Raw genomic sequence first — 21,270 nt, 5'->3', positions numbered from 1 at the left:
AGTGGCTACGCTAGCAGACGAAGTGGAGGTACCATTGCAGTGTTCACACTAAGGGACTTCTTTCTGTATACCATTCCCCACATATAAGCCCCCCCACGTAACGTTCAATAAACTCAAACTGAAACTCAATAGTGGTATATTTCCTTCTAATATTAAACTCCACATTTCGCAAAGAAGTTTAGGGTCGCACCTATTCCCAGTTTACTCACGTAATTCTGGTTTATTAAACATCAGTCCTCACTGACAATACGAGATACGCACGTCTAGGTGAAACTCGGTAAACGCGATGCATCTCGACGGCTTCCATCGCACCCTCCATTACCGAGACTGTTGGTTTCGCGGTGCAAGTAGAACCCTAAGTAAGAGGTTTATGTATACTGTGAAGTACGCAAACGCAACGCGTGACGCTTAACGTGCCTACGCCTCTTGCAATGACATGATCCATTGCATCTTCCCATCGAGACTTTAGTAAATGACCCTTATTAGGGTCATACTGCATGAAGTGTGTGCGAACACCCTTTGTGACGCATAAAAACTAGCGCCACAGTGCAAGTGCTTCCTCTCCAAATGCCTCCACGCTAACGTCACAGCAGTTCTTCGCGATTTCCTTCTGCGTGCCTCAGTGGTGTGAGAGACAATGGTGTGTGCGTCAACTTGACGAAACACCAACGCCACCACTGGAGAAACAGACGAAGAGGCTAGATCCCCACGCTACACTTGAGCGATGGACATGCGTTAGCACTGAAAGGAACACCCACGCCTTTGATTGCAACTCCTTCCAAGGTCGACCTGCGTTACAGACTACATCGTAAGTTTTGCGATGACACGCATCGTGCCTTATTAGTGCCAGGATAAGCTCATAAGGCCACCTCCTTTGATTACACACTGTCTCCGGGATTGGCCCGCTTTACTTGGCTCGAGCAGCGACCACGACGACTACCCGCCGAACAGCAGGGACGCATATATAGGCGAAGAAAGCATGGCTTAAAGTGTCAGCCTAAGTTTTGGCAGGCTAAGTTCACCGTCACAACCACCCCAGGATATGCTTCTGGCCTCCTTTAATTTTTTTTATTATGTTGTACACCTGAACGGGACTGGTTTAGTCTATACCAGCATTTGTGAAATTCGCTGCCTGCAGCCACATATCAGCATATGCATATTTAGTATAGTCAATAGAAGAAATGATAAAAGGCGCAGAAAAATATAAGAACGGGAAAGGCACGATGGCAGCGCGGGCTCGCGCGCGTCGTCTCGAATGCGCCCTTGTGCACGTGTATAGAGAACCAAGCAGAGCAAAACAAAACGGGAAATAAGGAAAGAAAAATAGAGAGAGAAGAGATACCGGGGATTCTTTTTGTCCTCGCTGGAGCCGAATGTATGCAGCGTCGGCGATCGACTCCGTCCAGTCACTCAGGATGAGCTGCAGCTCGCGTGCGTTACGGGCATAAAGTAGGGAGCCGACAATTCAGAACAGCAGCGCACTTTGGAGAGTCATGGAGAACGCCGGAGCATGTCGTGCTCTTTCTTTTGTCTACGACAGGCTGTGCGAAAGGACGAGCATTGCGCGTTTATTTTCTGCTCTTTTCTTTCAGCTTGCCGTCACGCCGTTCTCGAAGAGCCTTTTAGGGGTACAGAGATAAAGGAAAAGCGATAAAAATTAAGCGAAAAAGCAGGCGCCGGCGGAAAGTCGCTGAATACAGTTCTAAAGGAGCTGGAAACTCAAGCTATTCAAATGAGACAAACCCTCTACTGTGTTATGCCCGATGGCACAGTATGCAAATTTTTTTTTGAACTTTTGGAAAAAAGACATTGAATGCGCAACAAGTCACTCCAATGCTATAGCTGCTGTTCCGCACGGTGGTGCGGTGTCGCGCGCATATATATACTAATAAAAGAAAAAAAGCGAAATAATTACTCCGTAAGGTTTAAACCGATATTGCGCTAAACTCGCTATGCTGTCACTTGCCGTTTGCCACCAACGTGGCGCAACCTTCCCTCTCACTCGACTTCCATATCCTCTTCAGGTGCGGCAGACGTCGCAGTCACAACCCATGCCCTGTGAAGGCTGCTGGTGCGACTCTATCACATGCTTGTTCGCAGCACTTGCAATATATACGAAGCTAGAGACGGACACAAGAAGAAGCAGAAACATTAAGATGACATTGAGAGCCGGGTATGCTTATTCTCGCCGCCTCTTTTACGAAACTGTGTTGTAGCAATGACTTTATTTTCGCTGCCATGCGGGCTATGGATCAAAGCAGAAGTGTCTGTCAATGGGGAGAGAACGAGGTGTAAATGTCGGTAGAGAGTAATAAAGAAGCGAAAAATAAAGTAAACGAACAAACAAAGAAATAACCTTACGAGATGAGGCGCATGTCAACAGATACGGACCTGTATACGCGTATATCTATCGCGCATAAACGCGTGCCGGTAAATACAGAGCCGGCGAAAACGAGAGGAAAAACGAAACAAATCAAGAAGGAATAGAAGAGCTATAGGCATAACTATCATCAACCGTGCGTGTAAGAAGCCAGGCACTCAAGGGATAACTCGCCTCTACGAACTTATAGATCTCGGAGCAGAGCTCTCCGCTTGCGACAACAATGACGCGTTGCAATGCACAAACACGCCCGCGGAGCCGACCCAGATAGAGCACGAGCGGTGCATATGAGCACAAAAGCGCGCATATATATACGTGCGCAGAGAGGGAATCGCTTCACTGTTTGCATGCACGCATACGATGACGATCTGAGCCAGCGCTGTTGGATACTTATTTTATCATTATTATTTTTCCTGTGCCTGCGTTCGACCATCTTATCCTTACTTTCTTTTTTGTTTTTCCCCCCTCTGTGGTGGCGGCGAGGAGGGAAGGCTCATTACGAATGCGTCGTGCACGTGGGCATCGCCCCCTTGTCTCTCCCCGCACAGCTCCGACCGCGGTGTCGTATTCTCCGTTCGGTTATTTCTCCTTAATGCGCGCATTGTCGTGCAACTGTCGTCGGGCCGTCGTCTAACGAGCCGTTCTCGTACATACAGATGCGCGTTCCCTAATGTGCTTTTGTCAATCGCGTGATGCGAGTAATGCCTCCCATTGTGCCTTATTATAGACGCGAGCGCGTCCGGAAAGAGCGCCGCCTGCATGCACGCTCGTCTTTGCGTGCTTTCGGCCCTTCGGTTTGGGCAGAGACGCCAGCGTCAGGCCAACCGAGATTTTCTATCGCTTCTCCCCCCCCCCCCCCCCCTCTCTCTCTCTCTCTTCATCTGCAGCAGCGCGCGCGCGCACGCACGCAGATATAATCGAGGACGTTCTGCTTTCCTCAAATGTTTCTGCAGATGTCGATCCTTTCTCACTTGTGTGTGTCGCGCAGAAGGAGCGAATGTAAAATGAAATAACTGTCCACGATAGTAATACCTTTAGCTTAATAGTAACGTTCCGCGATTCTGGAAAAGAGGAGCATCGATACAGCTCATGCCACCGCGTGTTGATGTGCAGCAGCTCACACAATACTCGGCAATTGGGACGAAGGTTCTCGTACAAGAACACCCAGCAATCACGGGGTATTTGTTCCCGTGCAAAACTATACGGCGGTGTGGCTTGCTTAAGCGATCATTTTACTTGCTTGCATTCATTATAAAAAAGAAAATAAAATGTTTCAGAAATCAGGTGCTGTTCGCACGTGATCTTCAGCTCGTGCGTTGCTGCGAGCGAGGTTGACTATCTCAAAGCGAACAAAACGCGCAGGAAATCCAACTTGTAGTATTCCGCATATCCGATAGTAAAAGGGACTAGCAAGAGAAACTATATAATAAGCTGCGGCAACTAGTTCGCTCCTCTTACATTCGCTCTTTGGGCAATCTTTTTCAAGTTGTGGGATATCCCGTGCATGTAAGGTATGACACTAACTTTAGGGCGTGTGCCAGGAGGGGCATCGGCAACTGACTTTTGCGTACTGGATCGCGCTTCTCTTAAGATGCGTTCCGCGACAGACACTAGCACCACCCTAGGATATCCAGCCAGGGTCATTACGTTAGTTGTTTTTTCTGCTCCCGACAAGCTCGGCAGGCTTTGCAGGCTGACGGATCCAAATGCTGTCCCTTCCGATAAGTGCAGAAAGCATCACCGAAAAAAGTTTGTCGAGTGTGTACACCGGGTGGTGTACAACCTTCCGCTTTCATGTGGCAAGAAATATATAGGACAAACTGGGCGTTGCCTCAATGATCGGCTCCGTGAGCACAGCAACAATGTTAAAAACGGCTCTGGCGGTTTCTTGGCGATGCACTGTCGCGATCATGGTTGCAAACCTCTTGAGGATCAATGTACGATTGTTTCCCGTGGCAGCACGCAGCTCATCCGTGAGATATCTGAAGCGCAGATGATCGCAAAATTGGGTGATGCGTGTGTCAGCTTCCCGTCTCTGGCTCTCACAGAAAAAGAATTACGTTACTTGGACGTGGCATCACACGACACGTAACCATGTTACATGATTTCGCACTTCATTTCCTTGTAAGCGCATGCGCGATCTACGTTGCATGCCATGTATAAAATGACGCAGTGGCACAATAAACTTAGTTGAAAGTTTGCGCTTGGTGTGTCGTCTTCTTTCACGTCCGTGTCGTTTTTTATGTCGCGCAATATTATTTAAGTTAGGGTAAAAAATCGGGCATCCAACGGCTAAACCAACCCGAAAACATTTGGCATTGGATTTTGTACAGTGGCACATTGTGACCTAGATGACACCCTTACATCTGCGACGGTTGCGCATCCGGAAGTCAGTCATTTCAACGAGATATAAGTCCGCAATTATGAAGACTATATAAACTCGCATCCACAGCCGACAGAACCGTGCTGCACGGCGTCGTAAGAGCAGCGGCTGCTAGGAAGTATCGCCGACTTGCGCGTGTCATCTGGTTGACTTGGTGGAACAGTTCGGAGAACTCCAGCAACGCTATGAGCAGTGGCTTAATTCTGCAGGCAATAGTGACCAGCGTGAGCCGCCAAGCCCATTTACGGATGCCTCAAATTTTATCGAAGGCAGCTCTTACCTCTCCTTCACCGAAAATAGATCAACGCAAATGTAAACTATCACATCCAGTTAACTAGACTGCTACGCCCATTACAGTGAAAGCTCGTTAATTCGAACTTCAATAATTCGAATTTATGGATAATTCGAACTGTACAATTTGGTCCGGCCAAGCTCCACAGAAGTCTATGTATAAAAAAGTCCGTTAATTCGAACGCGAGAAGGTTCCCTCACGGATAATTCGAACTACGCTCGCCTGGCACACGGCCAGAGAAACGCGCCTACTGCCTACACACAAGGCTGTATTGCCTCCGAAACGGAGAGAACGGCGAGAGAAGGCAAAATCGGAAAAAAATCTAACCGACGCGGGGTCAGCCAGAAGGCAGCGGCAGCTGCCGCCTCTCTGTTCTACGTAACCTCCGAGACTTCTTGCCCGTTGCGAATCTCGGAGGCTTTGCAAATCTTGTACAGCTGTTAATGTTGTGCGGAGATGGCACGGCAAGCTCCAAAACACAGCGAATCAAGTACGTCGCAGCTGCGCTTGCAATCAAGAACCAACGAATCAGGGCCTTCGCCACCTTCACATGTTCAGCGTCTTTGTCTCGGCAGTCTTCATCGGTTGTGCACCTCTGTTTTCTGCTTAGGAGGTATCGGCCGTCGCGATTCATTGTGATGTTGTTAAGCCTCGGCTAACATTCGTTTCGGTGGACATCGGTGGTGTGGCACAGTCGGACCCAGAGCTTCGACTTGAAGATGGCGTGTGCCCGTGGCACACGCCATCACTTTCTGACACACCAAATTTCTGACATGCCCTACTGCTTCCAAATCGCAGTGTACTGTTGCCCTCCTTCACTTTCGTTAGTTCGAACTTTCGTTAATTCGAACTGAAGCGGCTTCCCCTTGCGGTTCGAATTAACGAGCTTTTACTGTATAAGTAAAACTAAAGGGCTCAAAGCATTCCCAGTTCATTCACTATAGTTCCGAAGGTGGCGACTTACAATGTATTTAGAATGCGTGAACCCAATGTGTTCCTGCATTAACTTGCCACAGCGTAAAGTTGGCGAACTCACACGCAGCACAAATGATCGCGGATTTCACTCATTAGCTTCTGTTCCTGCCTTCGAGTCGTATTCGCGACGGCCCAAATTTTACCGGCAAAGTAGAATCACTTACCCAGCATGTTTGCCACTGTCCATCCGACATATTTGAGATCAAAGTTGTAACTATTTCAACCAACTATAATCGTATAGCTATAGATTACCTTTGCATGAGTCATTGCGTGAGACACGGACAAACCAGACCCAGATGTTGCATACACAGCCTATGAGGCATAGCAGTTACCATTATCCACATTACCGAGGACAAAGTAAGTGAATAGTTTACTTGCTTGTTGCGTTTTCTTCACAGCAGTACGGCAGCATGCAACTAGGCGAAGTCTTCCCCGTGTGGTAAAAGAGCAACCGATCTTAGTTGTATGTGTTTCATTCTTTCCTTTCTAGCGATCGCTTACATACTCCATATTTATATGTGTTTTACTGTTACAGCGCAGCGAGCGTCCTTGGCGGTGGTGGGTTCAGCATCATACTTGTGCTAGCACAACTGTCAGCATCCTTCGGACGCCATTTTATTGTTATTTGCGAGAAAAACAATATAATCGAATGCAGTTGCTGTACATGTCAAAGAGCACTACATAGCACAAACAAGGAACCCCACGTATCACAACAGTGCGCGTCGTCGGAACTTGACACAACAAAGCGTCGCAATTCTTGATAACGAGCTGCCGAAATCCGGCAGTCATTTGTTCAAAGACCCATGACATGAGCTCCGGCGCATAGCCCCTGGACGACCGTGTACGCGCTTACGTACACCATGTATTATTGCACTTCCTCCCCCTATAGCATTGCTCGCTTGAGCGTCACCCCTCAGCAAAGGGGGGAGCGGGAGAGACCTAGCCGACCGGGCGCAGATGTCTCGTCGCTTCGGAGCTTCTCCTCGCCTCTAATAACAGCCCGCACAAAACGTGATTAGTCAGTTCGGTGTGTCAAGATGCCCCCCCCCCCCCACCTTTCTTTTTTTTTTCTCCCTCCGCTCTCCATAAAGCGTGGTACGTGAGCTCGATGCACTTCGGCACCGCCAAATGACCTCATACTCGCGCGCGCGAGCGCGCAAGGAAACGGGGGAAGGAGAGGGAGTCGTTCGACAGCCATAAAGTCCATATGTTATAGCTTTTTGCCCGTTCGCATTACAAGTCGTTGTGTAATCTCTCGAATTGCTATGCGTTCGTTGTTGTTCTCTTTGCGCTGACCCTCGCAGGCAGCACGCGCCCGTTGTCTGTCCGCAACGAGTGTGACAGCTCAATTGCGCGCCGGGCGGCGGGCCGAACAACTGGCGGCCGCATGGCGGGTCATTGCGGAGTTTGATTGCGTAATGACCCTGTTAGTCCGGTCCGTTCCGGGTGGAGGTACGGGAAGAAACAAAGGCGCGCATTCACCCGCCTCTCTGGTCTTTATTCGGCTGCGCCTTCGCCCACCTTCGCCCACCTCCGCTCGCTCTCTTTTAATCGCCAAACAAACGTGAAAACCAACTACCAATTACACGGCGCGTGGGGTGCAGTGCTCCGTGCACAGCGCGCGTACCCAGCGCCCGCGCGTGGACCAGCAGCGCTCCTAAGCGCGTGTGTATAGATAAGCGACGGCGCACTCCGCCTCGGCAATTTCGTGCGCCGCGGTCGAAAGTGAGCGCGTCAAGAGGTGCTCTCGCTTGTATACACGCACGATAATGTGGTTGCGCATCATAGGACTGCATCCCGCGCTGAAGCAGTCGGTGTGCGTAAAAGCGGATGCGTTTAAGACCATTGTCTCCCGGGGCCTCCTTGGCGCGAAGCGAGAATGGTTGATTCTAATCAAAGATGGCGGTTAAATGGTGGCCGCGCTGAATAACGTTCGACATTCAGAGAATCCTTTCGGGAATTGAGGCTCTGCTCTCTTCCTATTGGAACTGATCGCAGTCCTTAGGGTATCGGCAGTAAAGCTGTTGCCGATACACGCCGAAACAAAGCAGGAAATGGCAGTCTCTACGGCACTATAATGCAGTACGCGTTCACATGTGTACGCGCCGGCCTACATTGCTTCGACTGTTCAATTTACACCGCGGTGATTATTTTAGAAACTGTGGCACCAATGTGGGCATTTTATCACATGGGGTTAAGAATGCAGTATCAATTGTTTCTCTTTTTACTTAATTTCTTTGTAGCAGTTTCTTTTAACATCAGCTTTAAGTAGGACCTTCATCCTTCTAATCCTGTATGCAAAGCAAATGAAGTGGTGGTTAGGGTTTCTGTCGCTACGAAGTGTGTGCAAGTATATACTGCCACGTGATTATCTTAATATTTTTCTTTAGAGGTGCAATAAAAGTGTCGTATGTATGTTCGGCCGGAATACAAACGACTTCACTACATCAGCTGTGAGAGCATTCAGTATGCAAACCAATTAGTCAAGACAGCTCGCACGATACTTCAAGATGGGCTGAGACGATTTTAAAGTGAGCCTCACGTCCGTGCTTGAGCGTCGCGTGGACGTTGGTTCCATACGCTGCAGATTAGCCTTGCGCATTCACAGCGGGCTTAAATTAAAGCGCTAACGTACAGGTCAGTGTGAGTTAGGTATGGCGCGTCACGTCAACACACCCTGGTCCAAGTGAGGTTCAACCTCTGACATTTCAGAAGAAGGTGACAACTGATACGCTTGTTTACTCGAAAGTGCAATATGGTATCATCGCGTGGCTCATCCATACATGCTGACAGCGTCTATATTAGCGTCCGAGTTTGATTCCCTGTATTGATATAACTTCTTCACCACCAACAACGATTGAAAACACACCATGGCTCACGCGGTGTCGGCTGTTCTTATTTATAGCTGTTGTTTCATTCTTCGGTGAGCGTTATATCACAGGCCGGAGCAGTGGAGTGGCCGGCGCCTCTAAGAGCCCCGCATCTACATACATACATACATACATACATACATACATACATACATACATACATACATACATACATACATACATACATACATACATACATACATACATACATACATACATACATACATACATACATACATACATACATACATACATACATACATACATACATACATACATACATACATACATACAACCATAACAACAAACAAATAGAGAAAAGCATAAAGCACTGCTTACTAGAGCAGTGGATGAAATGGGAGATGTCATATATTTCAAATACCTTAAGAGTGATAGCGAAAAGGGGACTTTACGAAGTGACCAATGAAGTGAAGCATAGTATTAATTAACTACGTTTTGTTGAACCGAAGAAATAATTATGGAGAACGGTTAAACTAGCTATACACTTCTAATATATAATAAAGAAAAAATCCACCTCCATTCCACCCTGTGAAAGTGGGCGTACAGCAAAGCTGTTGCTGATGTTAGACAAGCACCACCACCACAAGTGACGTCAGACAACCACTAACTGTTGATGTAATATTTTTATTTCGTTATAGTTGTAACGGCAGCCTTGTGGTCGCTGTGGTACACGGCGATGGGTTCGACAACCACCTTGGACACGTTTGCAGCCAGTGAGAGAGCTTCTGTTTGAGTTCTGTCTGAGTGGCCGCGGTCGCTAGGTGGCGGTACTGTTTTTAGGCTAACAGCTTCGCTGTGAAGATGAAAGTGCAGTACATGGGCAACTTGGCCGCCGCTGAGAGCGGAGCCCACAACGGCAGCACGGTGCAAGCGGCTTGGATGTTGTGAACTTGTGGATGGATGGACAGGCTTCGCAGTGGAGTGCCAAAGCAAGTGTCGGGTATCAAGTACCAAAGGCTCAACGACAGCAATTTATTTTGCTGAGAGCTCTTTCAAGTTTAGAGAAGTAACCGCGTTTCGCTGACTGCAGTTTCAAATCGTCCATTGAACAACTTTTCTTTGCATCCAGCAAATAGAATATACCATGCACGTAATCACAAAACAATGTTGTTCAAATAAGAAAAGGAACGAAATGCTCCGTCATACGCCAATCCATGCCACGCCTTGTGTCAGTTTGTTTTTTCGCACTATCTTCGCTTTCTGATAATCAGCGCTGCCTGGGCCGGTACATTCAGGCATCTCACAGGAACGCTCCTAAAACCTGTCTTGCCATATTTTCCTCTTGGAAGCGCGCCGACACACATAACGAGGCATTTTTGATGCGATTGGAATCGTTCATTGAACGAAGTGCATCCAGTCATCTAGATGCTGTACATCGTTCTGCAACTGCTGTCTATCTGCTTCACAGATTCAGTATGCGACCTCATCATCACATGGACATTTTGCAAATACCTATCTACAGTTATGACCTCCGGTCATTTATTCGCACCGTGTGTACCCTGCCCACAAATATTTAAATCCGTAATTCATCGCAAACCAGGCCGGTATACTATAAGGATTCATTTCCCTCGATTATCTTCATTTCTTATCATCCACTGTTCACAACCGGCCGATCCAGCTGACAAGTTAGGCTGTCTGTTTCTTAGGCCACTGATAAAGCGGCAAAAAGAATTGCTGCGGAGAAGAATCATTAGGTTACATTGGCCAGTTCTTTGTAACAGTCATGCACCAAAAAAATTAGATTATGGGGTTTTACGTGCCAAAACCACTTTCTGATTATGAGGCACGCCGTAGTGGAGGACTCCGGAAATTTTGACCACCTGTGATTCTTTAATGTGCACCTAAATCTAAGCACACGGGTGTTTTCGCATTTCGCCCCCATCGAAATGCGGCCGCCGTGGCCGGGATTCGATCCCGCGACCTCGTGCTCAGCAGCCCAACACCATAGCCACTGAGCAGCCACGGCGGGTCAGTCATGCACTACATTATTATTATTATTATTATTATTATTATTATTATTATTATTATTTCAATGCCGGGGCTTTGTGCCAAAACCACGACCTGATTATGAGGCACGCAGTAGTGGAAGACTCCTGCGTTCCGTTAACGTGCACCCAAATCACGTTATACGGGTGTTTTTATACATTTCGCCCAATCTAAATGCGGCCTCCGTGGTCATGATTTGATTCCACGACCTCGTGCTTAACAGCGTAACGTCATAGCGACTAAGCAACCGCGGTGGGTTGCACGACATTCCATTGCATTACAACGGAATGTATATTGAACGCAATGAAAAGTCGGCGACATGCCATAAATGTCAACTTCCTGAACCACGTTGTTTCCTCCTCTTAGAACAACTCTGTGCCGGATTCACGGAGGTATTTTCTAATGATTCTGCAAGGTGCCCACCCGGCATAACCACAGCCGCCATGTTCTATCCCATATAAGATGGAGCACCATTGCACCTGCCACCAAAAAATTCAAAATTATGAAAACCATATACTGGAAGTCTGCGGAATCTGGTTATCTATGCGTATTAATTCACCATAGCGGACAGGCGGTAATATGGTGGGATCATCTGGCAGCACAAGCAAAACTTAATACGTCAATTTACATGGAGCATTATAAAATATGAACGCCATATTTTTTCGGGCTTGAGGCTACGTTTCAGCGGATTCTCCAACATTTTCTTACACTACAAGGACGTGTCGACTTGCTCGCCAAACCGGTGCACCAACATAACACCTCAACGACCTCTTTATGGGTGCTTAATTATATGGAATCCAGTCTATATATGGTATATCAAAAGGTGTATCATTGGCGATTTTCTGTGGCTGCCCACCAGTCATTGTGCTACGCCGTTGTTTGGACGTCATCCTAATGCCACTTGCTTGCCTCACCATCGCCACAATGGCGAAGGAACACACAACTTTGTCCATCATTACCGCTGGGGATTGAACTCACGTTTCTTGCGGCAATTTGTAAGTATAGGGGCCGGACGTGCTATCTAGCGCTAGCTAGTGTCCCTGTTACAGGAACACTCGCGCTAACCATTCACCAGCGCCGAATGCTCCCCTAGCGGTTAGATTTGAACGGCGAAGGTCGCCCATGCATGGCCTGCACTGACAGGTAGCGAACGCAATCTCGGAGGCCATGGTCGCCCGCTGGAGCGACCGCGCGGGCCCCGCGGTTGCTTGCGTTGGAGCGCGTGCAACTAACTGTTGTTTGGGTTTCACAATGACAAGTGTGCCCTCGCCATCCCGCAAGCCTTGTCTACAGCATTGTGGAGTCGTTTAGTGCAGCAGTAGCCTCGAGAACACGAAAGACCGAGATCCGCCGGTGAAGTTGTGCACATTTCAGGGGACCCGCCGTGGTTGCTCAGTGGCTATGGTGTTGGGCTGATGGGCTGCTGAGCACGAGGTCGAGGGATCGAATCCCGGCCACGGCGGCCGCATTTAGATGGGGGCGAATTGCGAAAACACCCGTGTACTTAAATTTAAGTGCACGTTAAAGAACCCTATAGGTGGTCGAAATTTCCGGAGTTCTCCACTACGGCGTGCCTCATAATCAAAAAGTGGTTTTGGCGCGTAGAACCCCATAACTTAATTTTTTTTTTACATTTCAGGGGAAATCGTAGAGGAGACAAGCACCAAACTTTACGCTCAGTCAAACTGCGAATTTGTTTGTTTTGTTTTTGTTTTTTACAGTTTCGCATGCCTTTTCTTCATACGTGCCGTGCGGTAAACCGAGTGGCCCTTACTTGCACAGTGACAAAGTTTTTTGCAAGCTTTTTATGTATGCAGGCGCGTCCACGCAATGCTTTCAAGTGCGCTGCAGGACCAGTAGATGAGAATGAACATTGCCATGGTTGCATGCACAACGTATTCTCTTCGAAACGTTGTAATTGCGATAGCGAGTATTGGCGGCAGGTGAATGGACAAATATGTGTGTGTTGTGTGATCCGTGTGCGCGGTCCACGAGACGGCCACATGTCGCGATAAAGACATCGGTGGCATACACAACTGCTTTGTTGTGCGCTGTTTATCACCAACAACTTAGTTTTGCCTGTTGTGATACGCTTTTGCAATACTTTGTGCTAACAGCAGGTAACAATCGCTAAAATAAAGATAACTTATCACTCGGTTGCATTTGCTGTTCCCCTACGAAGTGATTCTAAGCGCTTTAAACCTATATAGGCAACGAACAGACGGTCGGGAGTGCGAGCTACTTAACGTTTCTTTTCCAACACGTGCAACGACGTCAAAATCGCACTACAGAAATTTTGGCTGGCAATGCAGTTGCCTTCTTTTAATTGCTTGGACGCAATGACACATCGTGTACGAAGCCTTTGAAATCGGTTGCACGAAACATCGCGCCTGTATATCTTTCTCGTGGAGACAACACCATAAAAGAAGAGTGATCGTTTGCATACACAATGAGAATTAACATCGCCATGCATGCGTGCACAACGTAGTCTGTATAGCAGGCGTGTACACGTGCACTCACCAAATGAAGGTAGCGCAAAAGCAACGCTCTTATAGAGTGCTTCATACCAGAATGAAATAAACCGCATTCGTTGTGGTTTCACATATTTCTCGGGATGGTAGCTTCTATTGCATTGATCGATGCTGATATCCCTCGAGCTCGATGTTGCAGAATATCTTGTCGCTGACGTGTGAAACACACTTCAAGTTTGTGATCATGTCTTATGTTCCCTTTTCGTTCGACGCCGTAAACGAGAGGCAACAACAGACGCTCGCCTGTCGTGATGTTCTCGCCGCGTAAAAGGTGTTCTGCGTCGAACAGGTTCTGCAAAACGACACTGGAGCCTACGCATTGCCAATTCACACGCTGCTGCTCAAAATATGGCGCGAGCGTCAAAAACAGCGAGATCGAAAGCACGCAGCCTGCAACGCAAACAAACGGTCGTCGGGGCGCCGGTGCGACCACCCAGAATTTCGCCAAGGCGGTGCTTTTGGAAAGGTACAGCAGCGCCGCCAGCGCAAGGTAGGTCTCTTTAACGTCCATCCATGTGTCAGTACAGCCTGATCGTTTGTGCTGCACGAGCCATGACTGACGTTAACGTTAGTGCTAGCAGCTCACAGCACCAAAAAAATGACGCGTAACAGCGTCCATGTTGTCGTCGAACTCGTGTAAACGCTCTACAGCGCTACGGCGACATCAGGTCGTCGTGTTTCGGTGTTCATTGGAAGGCGGCATAGTATACTGGCAGCTGTTTGCAGAACAGCAAAAATGCCATGTTGTACCTTTTGTTTACTTGAACTACAAATGCTGGGTTAAAAGATGTGCGCTGCAGGAAAAATAATTCATCAGTGCATTTTCACAGTTCATCGACCATAAATGTTGAATAAATATAATAAGGAGAAGATAAGGACACCTTGAGCTCCTGCGGAGGTTGTTTAAGGTGGCGTGTAAGTAGCGTTGTCACGGTTAATCGTTGCGATGTAACCATATAAAAAGTAGAACATTTGCGAAAGTGGGCAATAGACCAGCACACAGAAAAAAAATTGAGTAGCGCCATTTTCAAAGCGTGGTGGCGCCACCTGCTGCTCCACCAGCTCCGAGCTGCTAAGCGAGGCGACCGCAAGTAGACGCAGTGCTTACGCTTTGACATTACTTTGAAGTTCTGACGAAGGAACCGGGTGACCGGGTGGGGAATTTTAGCCAACGAATTTAGTTAAGTCAGCTTCTCGGCAAGATTGTGCAGCAAATCGGAATGGCTGTGAGCGCAACGTGCGCAGACGGAGCGGATCGTTCGGATAAGTCCGCGTTACCTTTGCGTGCGGAAACATTGGTTCTGCGGCTATTCCACTTTGATTTGCACGGCTGACAATACGTCATCAACTAGTAAAAGCCTTGCAGTACGCGATATACATTACCTCCGCGTTGTAGTGCCTGCAAAAATCCCGCGGCCCGCACTATGAAAACAGGCGGCGTGCCGTAGGTTCGAGGAAGCGTAGCGCACGTGCGCGGATGCCCAGATGTGTCCACTTTTGTCTCGGGCGGTGGAAGAATAAATTAACATTAGTTCAACCGTGTCGGATTTACTGTGGAATGTATGCATACTTTTTTAACAAACATCGCCGCTCTTGTCATCTGTCCAGCAGTTACGCGGTAAGCAACACAAACCAGCTTTCACACGTACAGGTTTCGAATAGTTGCTGAAAAGTATTGCGAAATTTCGTGGCCACTAACGCCAGTGCACGGAATTAAATCTGTTACGCATGAGTTCGATTGTCCTGAGCATCAGAACTTTGTAGCGGGGCGAACACTTTCGCGGCATTTACTTGTGAGTCAGGTGCGGAGTTCTGTGGCGAGAGCCGCCGTATGAAGCCCACCTCAGGCCTTTGTGTAATCGAGGCACGTATACAGACACATACACATAGAGAGACACGCACAGATACACGCATATAGAGACAAAACGACATGCACGGCTGAATATGCAACAACGGCACAGCTTTCGACGTACATCGTGTTCGTCGCAAACGGTGTTCTGCAATATGCTTCGTTTTCGCTGGATATTTGCACATCCATATATGGCGCAGTGACACCCCAATGATGTTCTGTACTTGGAGGTTGCGGGCACAAACATATTTACACTTTGAACACCCCGTAACACACACACGCTACATGCACGCGAACGCGTCTTGGCAGCTCGGGGAAGACGGCGACCGTTCGCTGGGTTCCGGAGTATGCGCTCAGCCCATCCGGTACTGAGGCTATCGTGTTCTGGTCTACAGGAAATACGTCAAGCTAGTATTCCCATCAGCTGATAGTTGACGCGAGCATCGCCAAAAAAAGGTTGTGAAATGAAGTTAACAATGTTTTATTTTTTTCTTTCCCGCTAAAATTGAAAAAAAAGTTACGTTTTGCGTCTAAATGAACTTTGAGACATTTTTCTTGCGTCCCATGACAAAAAACCACTAACACGCCAGACAAGCCAGATGCATGCGTCGTGCGCAGGACACGCCCCCAAGCGAGCAAGGCCGGTTGCGCATGTGAGCGTTTGCCTGTTTGTCGACCTGTTTACATGTCTCTGCCTTTTTACAGCGAAGCTGTCTATGGCTAGGGTCTGGCGGATCGCGTCCGCGCGTCGACAATTTTTCTTACGTGGGCCGATTCCGAAGATAGTGCAATGCCGGGCCGAACCGCAGCGGAGGTGCAGTTCCCATTAAGAGGCCCACATACAGAGCTTGGCTAGTAATCCTTCTTCAAAGAGTGAAAGGGCACTAAGTTTTTTTTTTTTGGGGGGGGGGGTGAATGTAGCCTACTTTTCTTGGGCTCTTGGTGTATTCTTGCCTTCCTTATGCACTTCGACATGGCCCCACTGCGCTTTTGGATTACGGCAAGGTGAGAAATTTTGCTGCATTTAAAACAATTTAGGATTGCGGCATGCGTCACTGACCGGACGCAATTAGCGAAAAGCAGCTGATTTCGCGTGTATTGAATCCTACTGGGACATTTTTGTGACGCTTTCTATGGGCCACAACATTATTGTAACTTATCTTGGTACTTCGAGATAAGTCTGGTACTTCGAGATAAGTCGAGACCTATCTTGATACTCCAGAGTACTGGAGAGAAGTGCAAGAAGAAAACATTTATTTGTGGCGATGTTTTGTCCGCATCGCCACACTGGAGAGAAAGAAGCATAAATGGGAAGGCAAGAAGGCTAACAAGGGCTAAGACGCATGCACTGTTATCATTCATGATTAGGAATAGGGCACGGATCTCAGATTCCTTGATGGGACCCAGAAATAACAACACGCCACTACGTTTATATCGTGTGTTCCAGCTAGCGTTATAGCTAAGCTGTTCAACGAAAAAAGACGATTTAAAGAACACGGTGCAAGATACAAATACAAAACTGCGGTGTTCGGCCGTCAGAAGTCATGACCACTGAACACCGTATGTGATAAAATCTTATCTTGCAGTGCTTCTGGAATGTTTTTTTTTTTCTGGTCGGATAATGTTAGCTGGAGTACCAACCGCTACGGTGGCTTAGTGGCGATGGTGTTGCGCTGCTAAGCACGAGATCGCGGAATCGAACCTCGGCCACAGCTGCCGTATTTCGATGCGGGCGAAATTCAAAAACGCCCGTGCAGTGGGGACACGTTAAAGAACACCTGGGGGTCCAAATTCATCTGGAGTCTCTTACTATAGTGTGCCACACAATAAAATCGTGGTTTTGGCACGTAAAACCCCAGAATTTCAATAATTTCGTTTTTTATCTGGGACACCCTATACAATGGAAGATATGCAATCGTAGCTACATATATCAGAGGCATATAACACACCTGCTTTAAAAAAAGTGTTGGTTAAACTTGCTGGTGAAAGATGCATCGGAATAATATTTAACTTCACTTGTAGCCTACAAGTCATAGGTTTTAGTTAACTTGGACATAGCTCGTTTACATATTTCCAAACTCTTCTTGAATCGTTGGAGATATTTGCTAATTCGTTCTCATAGTATGTAGCACGTGCGCGTTTGATATCCGAACCAAGTTTGTTCGGGACTTTTCGTATTCGTCTGCACAAGGTCTCTTTTTTTATGAACAAGGCAAACAACTTATCACATTCTTTCATGCACCTCAGAAGGTAGAAGTCAGTCCAACGTAACATGTCTATTTTTTGCGTATGTGTGTGTTTCTAAGCTCAAGCTCCATAAGAGGAAATTCTGTGTCACAAAGGTCTTTGAAAATTGCCACGAAAATTTTACGCCACACCAGAATCAGTCCTATTTTCAATTTTATTGGGGAATTAGCTTTCGAAAGAGTGTCGAGTCATCTACAAAAATTCCTCTATGCATTATTGGAAAGTGACCTTTGCCATGGCTACGTTGTGCAAATTACGGCGCAAAAAAAAAACATAAAATAAGCACATGATAGCTTGTTCCCAAAATTAATATCCACAGCATCTGACTGACTTATTTGGTAATTTGTCAAACACCGGTCTTGTAGAGCTTCAGATGCGTCGGTAACCTTTATAGGTGCATTAATGACACTTTAGCAACAGAAAGGAAAAAAAAAATAAGAGAAAACCGCCATGTTTGGGTACTAGCAAGGTAAGAAGGCTGCGTTCGTGTCGTTACATCAAGATCGTCGACTTTTGTCCGAATGTTAAGCAGATTGGGAAGCTTTCGGCTAACTTCGTCAGTTTCACTTGCAAGATTTCCGTGCTTTGGTTGCGGTGCTTTGCTTGCCTCGTGCTTTCGTGGTTTTCCATGCCGTACATTTCCAAGTGGTTTTCACTTGTTCCGATGTCTATGTGTGAGCACGCTTAGGGCATTCTGATCACTCACCGACATGTCACTTATACGCGCACTCCGAACAATGCGCGTCATCTTTTACATTGCGCTAGTGACAAGCATTACGTGTGTCCGCCAGTCGACAGTACTGAGCAGCAGTGGCAACCGTATAATTACTTCAAAAGGTGTCAATGCAAGAGCACCAGGTACCTGCACAGACGGAAGACGGTATTTAGGAGCCGGCGAGCACACCAAGTTCCTGACTTTAAGCGCCCACAATTTAATTTTAAAAGTTCCGATACACGCCTGGCGTTACAAGAGCGATAAATCTGCACAACTTGTATACAAAGTGTAAAGAAACGAAAAGGGGTAACATCCCAGCGGGCTTTTTGTTCGATTTTCTGCACATAACAGCAGTCGATCACCAGTACGCAGTATAGAGTCTCTAGCTAAATCGCGGTCTTCCATTTCCTCTCTCGCTCGTTCTGCCGTCACGTGTGTACGCGCGTGTGTGCGCTCGCGAGTGAACTAAGCGTTACGGGTTACGTCAAAAGGCGCCCACCGAAAGAATAGCCCAGTAGCGTCAGTTGTGCCGCCGCGCCATCACTCTCGCCCCTTGACCCGTTCGCTGTAGTAGAGGTAAGGCCGTCGTGCCAGGACTCCGACTCTCTCTGGCGGGCGCCCACATGCAGGCACGCACGCTTTCTTGATTTTCTTTTTGTTTTTCTTATAACTTCCTATGTCGGAGCAAGAGAAGAAGCAGCAATGGCAGAAGCAAAGCGCGTGTGCTGTTTCCGCGGTGCAAACCGGGAGCGACGTCGTGGGCCGGACCTTCGTGCGCCAGCGTGCGCCGGCGACGCGGCGAGAGCGTTCCGGCCTCCTGACAGCCGAACGCGCCTAAGTACACGGTGGCGCGCAATGATAGAGCGTGCCGCCGCCTCGGGGACGCGGCAGCGGTCGGCCAGCTCCCACTTCATTCCACCACATCGCTCCTGTTCTCCACGACGCACGCTGCGGTCGCATCGAACGCATACCGGCGCACTCCATTCACGCCGCATACAGTTCTGTGCAGTGCAGGGAGGGGCCCCAGCAGCAGAGGAGCTGCGCACGGACGTGCTGTGCGCTCCTGAAGGGCGCACTTGCGCATGCCGTTTACCATTCGATAACGATGAAAAAGCCACGCAAGGCACGAAAATCTACGTGTAAAGTATATAGGAACGATGTATTGGGGGGGGGGGGGGGGGGAGCTATCAGGAACGGTAGCTGAGCTGGCGCTGAGCATGTGACTGAGAGAAAGAGAGAGATATATATAAACGGAATGGGAAAGGCAGGGAGGTTAACCGGATAAGATTCTGATTTGCTACCCTACACTGGGGGAAGGGGAAGGGGAAATGAAAGACGTAAGGAAAAGGCGGGAAGAAAAAGCAATGAAGCAAAAAACATATAGGAAAAGTCATGAACGTCTATGAGAATTACAACTTTTCCAGTAGGACACTCTAGCGTAAAAAAAATCAAGAGTGCCTTGGCCGTCTTGTGGTGTGATGACTGTATAGGTCGGCGTTCCAGGACTGTCTGCTCCGAAAGTGTCTGGTCGTCAAAAACGCGCCAGCGCGGTCGCGAGTGACTGCCTGTGTGCGCCGTATCGGGGACAATGACAAAAAACGGGCTCGGCAGTTTCCTCCTCGCCACAGTGGTCACACACAGCACTAACCTATCATCCAATGCGGAAAGCAAACGACTTCGTAAATGTGATGTCAAGCCGCAGTCGGCAGAGTACCCTTGTCTCGGGTCGGTATAGTCCTGGTGGAGGATGAAGTTGCAGACAGGGGTCCAGTCGATGAGGACATGTATGCTGGAAACTAGTCGCTGCAAATGCTCCATTTTCGAGGTGGTTCCTCTTGAATTATGCCTAGTGCGCTACGAAGAGCAGCAAGCTCTGCGGTTGTCGATGTAGTCTGATGCGATGTCTTGAACTTCAAGGGGGTGACTTACGCAGGAAAAATCACTGATCCTGCAGAACCATCCACGGTGGTCGAATCATCAGTGACTGAGAAAACTATGCAGACAAGTGCATACATGCTCAAGACTCCGTATTTGAGAACTCGTGACCGGCGGAGCCACTAAAGTGCGTAATTGTCTTTGATAAAACAGATTTCTTGCGTTCGTTGTAAACTGCGCGCTTGTCCCAGCTGTTCATGCAGCAATCTTCACATCTCCTTCTGTACTACTTATGCGAAACATGCAGGCCATTTGACGGTTATGAAAGGGTTGTCGAATGACCTTTTTTCTCATTTTTGTCGTAAGTTCCGCTAGCCCATACGTTTATTGTACGTACTGTTTCCAAGACTATAGCAGGGTAGGTTGATCGATCAATTCGCCACCACGAAGCTCGGATAAACTGAGGTAAAGCCAGCGTGTTAGATTGTAAAATTCGTGGTATCACTTGTCCACGATCATCCAAACATAACCTTCCATACCTCAATGTTTTATGCACGCCTTTTGAATACTCCTTATACCCGCTCACTCACGAAACCGCTTGGGCGAAATGGCGGTGCACCAATTTTGCCCAAGCATCATTTTGGTGCCACCTCCTTTTTTTTTTTGTCTTCTTCTTTTCTCTCTCCTTAATTCATTAACCGACTCTCAAGCTGTCTGTGGGAAAGGGTCCCAATTTCTTTCAATTGAAAGCAGCCTTTTCAAAGAGAACGACGCCAGCACAGAAACTTATATCACGTCTTCACAGCGCGTAATGACGTAGCTCCCTCGTCTAGACGAAGCAGAAAATTAAACTTTTGCTTATCAGACCAGCCATACGCGGACACATATTCTCAGCGCTGTCGCCTTATCTCGCCACCTTCTAAAATTACCCTTAAGCAACACTGCACGCAATTGTAGAGAAACTGACCGCAGGGGAGATGGAAAGAGGCAGCAAAGTTTGAAGCGCGGGTAGCACTGTGGAGGAGGGGATTGTAGGTACGGAGGCAGTTGTGTTGTTAAAGGAGAGGAAAGCGCAGTAGCCCAGCAAACAGCACGCCGCACCAAGTGGTCCGATCCGATCGCGCTGCCTCCCCCCCCCCCTTTATT

The 21,270-nt window shown here is 47.9% G+C and overlaps 1 protein-coding gene across 3 annotated transcripts in view; it reads left to right on the top strand.

Moving 5' to 3' along the window:
• Positions 1-21,270, top strand: part of LOC135919962 (homeobox protein ceh-30-like) — a 229,996-nt gene that overhangs the window by 23,227 nt on the left and 185,499 nt on the right. For 2 of the 3 annotated variants that reach the window (XM_070529309.1, XM_070529308.1), the window contains exon 1: positions 13,637-13,928. The exons of the other annotated variant lie outside the window; for it this stretch is intronic. The gene's annotated coding sequence lies outside the window, so the exon portion shown is untranslated. Of the gene's footprint in view, positions 1-13,636; positions 13,929-21,270 lie in introns of those variants that run through there. 3 annotated transcript variants of the gene reach the window in all.

This window comes from Dermacentor albipictus, unplaced genomic scaffold, assembly GCF_038994185.2.
Source record: "Dermacentor albipictus isolate Rhodes 1998 colony unplaced genomic scaffold, USDA_Dalb.pri_finalv2 scaffold_20, whole genome shotgun sequence".
Lineage (NCBI taxonomy): Eukaryota > Metazoa > Arthropoda > Arachnida > Ixodida > Ixodidae > Dermacentor > Dermacentor albipictus.
This window is presented reverse-complemented; position numbering and strand designations above follow the sequence as displayed.